Below are 6,335 nucleotides of genomic sequence, written 5' to 3'. Positions count from 1 at the left end.
CTGATAATAGTGTACTTACAATAAATGTGTGTTAGTGATAAAGAATAATATAAAAATAATGCATTTTGTCGCTTATTTTAATTATTTTCTTTCATTTTCACACATCACGCGCCAGCACGTAATGTGGCATGTAGGAAAAAATTTCACCGCTAGTGCCGATCACGCGCTGGCGCGTGATAAAAATATTCTATCAGGAAAGGCCTAAATATTGCCTGGTAATTAGTATGACACATATTTGTTATAATATATAAATCGGCTTCTGGGAAAAACATAGTTCTTCGGTGTGGCAATGGCTAGCAACATATTGTCTCGTGACCGACAGTCAACGTGTTAAACCAAAAAAAACCCCGGTTTAAACCAAAAAAAAGGGTTTTTTTCTGTTTTTTTGAAAAAAAAACGGTTTTTTTTTACCAATCCTGTTCCAAGTGCCCACGCCCCTACTAAAGTAGTAGTTATTCCTGATTTCCAAGTTAGCCTGAGATTTAAATAGCTTAAAACAATGACCCCTCCTCCTGCTTTCCGTGCAAAAATTTAATCCATTAACATCTTTCATTTTGATAAATTTAAATAACTGAATCATGTCCCCTCTGACTCTCCTTTGCTCCAGGTTATACATATTAAGCCTATTAAGTCTAGTATCATAATCTAAATTTGAAAGTCCCCTTACTAGTGTAGTTACTCTTCTTTGAACCCTTTCCAATAGAGATATCTTTCTTCAGATAAGGCGACCAAAACTGAACAGCATACTCCAAATGAGGTCTCACTAAACTCTTATATAAAGGTAGAAGAACCTTCTTAGATTTGTTTGAAATAGATCTATTGATAAACCCAAGCCTTTTGTTGACTTTGTTACTTGCAATGCTGCACTGTTCACTAAACTTGAAGTCCTGATTTGTTAAGATAACTCAATCCATAACATTTTCTGCCTGACTAATGACTGAACCCTGCAAATGATAACTCATAGGCTATTTATATAACCTAAGTGTAGCACTTGACATTTCCCTACATTAACTGCCATACCCCATTTATCCACCCACTTAGTAATATGATCTAAATCCTCTTAAAGCTGCTTTACTTGTTCTTCATTTTCGACAATCCCCATAACTTTTACGTCATCAGCAAAACAATTCATGCTTCCAGAAAAATTATGATTGATGTCATTCATAAAGATAATAAACAAAAGAGGTACTCAGGGACCGATTTACACACCTGGGTGCCCCGGGCACTGACAAATATGGTGCCCCCCTCACACACACACAAAAATGTGAAGGTAAGTGTTGGATATTATTTTGATAGAAAGAAAACTTTAAAATATCAACAGACTATTTGTCTCTGAGGAACCCCGCTTAAAACATCACTTCATTTAGAATGATTTCCTCTCACAACTACTCTTTACTTCCTACCAGTGAGCCAATTTCTAACCCAAAGTAAAATCCTGTGTCAGCTAGTTTGTTGAGAAGAGCAACATGCGGTACCCTGTCAAAAGCTTTTTGAAAATCAATATAAACAACATCCACACATTTTTTGTTTTCTAAAGCTGAGGTAACCTTGTCGTTGAAATGCAATAAATTAGTTGCACAGGATTTACCTTTTCTAAAACCATACTGCAAACTAGTCAACAGACTATTTGTCTCTAAGAAATTCATGATCTTAATTTCGATCAAAGCTTCGAAAATCTTACAAAGCACTGAAGTCAAACTAACAGGTCTATAATTCCCTGCATTACCTTTAGACACCTTGTTGAAGAGTGGTGTTATGTAAGGAAGCTTCCAGTCCTCTGGCATTGTCCCCGAGTTATAAGAATCATTAAAAATATTTAAAATAACATCCACTAATTCCTCTGCACAAAATTTTTGGATAAATATTATCTGGTCCCGGAGCTTTAGTTGCTTAAATCTTTTTCAAATGAAATAGAACCTCCTCCCTCGAAAATACAAAACCCTCAAGCTGTATAATAGCTTGTGTCTTGTTAGTCTCAACTGTTGAGATACAGTTATCGTTAAACACACTGGAAAAAAAGTTATTTAGAACATTTGCAATATCCCTATCGTTTTGGATTAAATTTCCATATTCATCAACCAATGGCCCTATTGGACTGTTTCGAGCTTTCCCAGAATTTGCATAAGCAAAAAACCTTTTAGGGTTCCCATCAATGTCATCTGCCAGCCTTTGCTCCAATTCCCTTTTCTGAAATCCGTACCAAATACTTAAAATTTTGCCTTTCCTTACCATACAGGAGCCTCTCCGCACTCTGACCGGTTTTTTCAAACTAACGAAAAGTGGCTTGCTTATAATTAAGAGCTTCTTTAGTCTAGCTGGAGAACCACATGGGCAAAATTTCGATACTAACACCTTTTCTCCTAAATGGAACATAATGCCCAACCGTTTTAGCAAGTTTCTCCTTAAATTCCGTCCACTGCTGATGAAAAACCCCTTTCAAGCTCTGCCTAAGTGCAACAAAATCAGTGTTTCTGAAATTAGGCACAAACATAAAATTATCATCTTTGTACACTTCAAATTTAGTCCGGAACTTAATGCTGTTATGATCACTATCTCTAATATGATCCCCTACACATAACTCCTGTACAAAACTTCCTATGTGCCATGAGCGGATTCATGGGGGGGGGGGGGCTAGGGGCTCAATTCCCCCCCTCCCAGTCTTGGGAGGATTTTACACATGGTAACAACACACCTTCCAAAATCTTTTTAAAAAAAAATCAATTTTCTTTTTTTGAAAAGCTCAGAAGTGAAAATGAAGAGAATAGCGGCTGTCCTTTTCTAATGGGGGGGGGGGGGGGATGTGTTGAAAATGACAACTTTGAGTTGGAAACCATTAGGGCAAGTATATGAGTGAAAATATCAGCTGACCAAACTATGTAATCAGCTGCAAACCAACAATTGTTGTAACAAATCGGAAACTGAAACAAAGATTTAAAAAAAAATGGATTTACCAATAAACTAAACAAGATTTAGTTTAGGGCACCCGCTTTGTTGAAGGCCTGCAACTCCCAAAAATTTCAGAATACTTGAGAAAATAAATTTCATTTTAAAGTGCTTGAAAACCATGAAAATTTGGAAAAGTGGATACACAAACTATAAATTTAAAAATTTATAGCAAATGATAGGGGGTGCGGGGAGAAATCCCAAAATGTGTCAAATTTATCTTTTTGCCATATCCTGCATCAAAAATGTAAAAATCATGGCTCTCACGTTTCTGTTGCATATTATTTGAGATAAATTTTTGCGACTCATGTGTTTCATATACTGTTGTTTATTTAATCTCAAGTGCAGTAATTTTGGAAATTCGTTTGCATTGCTTGCGTTTATCTTGTTTCTACTGCATATTGTTAATCTATTCAGCCCAGAAAAAAAAAAACACTTACCTCTATTTTTTGCACTGCTTGTTTGGAAATCTATAGCTTTTTTTTCTTTTAAACTTAAAACAGTTTTTTTTTTTTTTTTTCAAAGTTAGAACCATACTGTAAAACTGTACAATCAAGTACTAAATTTCAGAGTCTGGAAAGACCAAATGAAGTGCCTAAAACAATTTTTAATTGTTCTCTAGTCCAGTGGCGGATCTAGCCTATCATTTTGGGAGGGGCCATCCAAAATTTTTGAACAAACTCTCAAGAAACTTTATTAAAATGAATGATTCTAAAGGGAGAGTGTGTGTGTGTTTGGAATCCCCCCCTTCCTAGAAATATTTTACCTAAGAGGCTCTGAAAATCTAATTTTCAGCTTTTTTTTGTGCGTATTAGAGAAAGCGATGGAGGATTTGTGAGCTCTCCCTCCGAAAAATTTTGAAATTAAAGTCATAAATACGCAAATTTAGGCTCTCTTTGGTCTCGTGAGCAATAGGTGACTCTGAGGACAACAGCATTTAGAGAGCGTCCAAGTGTCTAAAGTTGGAATCAAGATATGATGTAAACGAAGGAGCAAAATTCTGGGAATGATAGTTCTTTTTCAAGGAGAGGGATATAATTTCTCTCCCAAATAAGGCCGATTCTTTTAATGTAAAAAACATGTCTTAAATTGTTATTTTCTCATAATAGTTTCGTTTTTTTATTTTTCTTTTAAAAAAAATCCTACAATCACAAAACTTTGGGAAGGGCCATGGCCCCCCTCTAGATCCACCCCTGCTCTAGTCCTTGAAAAGGATTAGATGAGTCTTTGAAATTCCTAAGCAAAGTATGCTTCAATATTATTTCTTATCAAGTGTATAAATTATAAATTGTCTGAATGGGCAGCATGTTCCTCCTATTTTCTAAATCTATACACCATTTCTTTTAAAGCATTTTTTACAATTGATCATTTTGTATTTAATTCATTGTTGTATTTTTGGGCGAGTTGGAGGTGTGATCAAAAACTAATTGAATTGAATTAACAGCCAAAGGAAACAAATAACAATGCATAATCTTCTCTTCTTCCTCACCTGAAGAATGCTGTCATCGGTTTGTCAACCTGAAAACAATTTTTCTCTGTATTATCATAATTTTCAAAGGAGTACTTTACTATTTGTCTCTGAGATTTTAGTAGTTCCAATTACCCCTTATAAGGCTTCAAAATGCAGAATTTTATATTTATTTTACAAAAATTCCTCCCGGGGTGAAACCCCTGGACCCCCTAAAATTGGGGATATTCTACACCCTACTTAAAAGAGACCTTATGTATAATGCACCATGGGGGGGGGCTTTAAAAAAAAGCCTTTTGCCACAAATAGAAAAGTTATCCGTACTACTAAAGAGGCCCAAAACCTGAAATAGCTTAGGGGCTGGGGAAGTCTAAGTCCAGCCAGTGGTAATCAACTAATATTGCTCAAAAAAAACTGCCCCCCCCCCCCGGAACTCAGTTTTAAATCTGCCTATGCCTATGTCACAAAAAACTAGATCCAAAATCGGCTCTTCTCGAGTTCCCTGAGTTACAACTTGATCTAAGAAACAGTCACCAATTACTTTTAAAAATTCCTCTTTTTTCCATTAGGATAAAAATTATTCCAATCAATACCCGGAAAATTGAAATCCCCCATTATGATAACGAATCCCTTACTGGTCATGTTACTAATAATACGGTACATCTGTTCATCTTGTCCCTGGTTTGAATTAGGTAGCCTATAAATGTTTCCAAAGCGTAGTTTTTTGCCCTTATTGCTCATCAACTCCAGCCAAATCATATCAGTATCAGTAGGCTTATCATTTATGAACAATTCATTGCAAATAAAATTGTCTCTATTATAAAATAAAACCACACTACCTCTTTTACCTACTCTATCCTGTCTGGACAAATTATACCCAGCAATATGTAATAACTGCATCAGATTTGGTAGCCCATGTCTCTGTAATTCCAATAACATCCAACTTCTCATCTATAACTATGCTTTTCAAGCAAATGAATGCAGATTAGAGTGGTGGTAAATTAAAAACTGCTTTGAAAATTTGTGGAAAATAAAAAGAAATGTTCAGTACTATAAAAAAAAAAACCTTATTTATATGAAAAACCAGTGATACCCTGGCTTCGGATATCCCTGGTTTTTTTGTGCAATAAAACCATTGAGTATGTCGAGCTTCGAATTACTTTGATGTTATTGTCCTTGTTTGAAATATTTTTGTCATCTGCATCAGCTTGAGTTTGAGCTACAATATCATCAAAATTATGTATCAGAGTGATAAAAATGGCATTAATAAATATACACCATGTCTGCATTTAACTTGCAAGACCTCTATTTTTGCAAATGCAATTTTATTAGAGTTTGAAATTCTAGCTCACAGAGTAGGGATTGAGCAGAAAATGTGATTCGAACATATTGCTCTTTCAGAAGAATAACAAAAAACAAAATATTTATTTTTTTTTCCATTGCTAATGAAAAACTAGTATGTTGTGGCTATCACGAAACTTTCTTCTATATTTTTCTTTTCTTTCTTTTTTTCTGATCCCTCCCCATGCTTGACGAGAAAGTAATATTCCCAACAAAAACAAAATTACACATGCAAACACTTGACGACCATCACAATGTCTGAATTATTGCAAAAGCAAAGCAAAGAGCTAAAAGTGAAAGTTATTTTAAAAGCCTTGCTTGAATTAATTACAAATATTTTATTTGTTAACAAACATAAGATGGCAACAGTTAAAAATTTTGAATCATTGAGATAATATTTCCGATCATTTCCATACAATTAAAATCACGAGAAATACGCAGACGATAATCTATTACGAATTATCTTTCTTATTGTTGCATTAATAAAGTTATTTTTATTCGCTAAAAAATAATGATAATAAAAATAAATCAGCACCTCTTGGCACGATTGGCGCCAGAATCCAACCAAAGCCTGTTTACATAT

The sequence above is a fragment of the Uloborus diversus genome, chromosome 8, assembly GCF_026930045.1.
Source record: "Uloborus diversus isolate 005 chromosome 8, Udiv.v.3.1, whole genome shotgun sequence".
Taxonomy (NCBI): Eukaryota; Metazoa; Arthropoda; class Arachnida; order Araneae; family Uloboridae; genus Uloborus; species Uloborus diversus.
Note: the sequence above shows the minus strand (reverse complement) of the source record.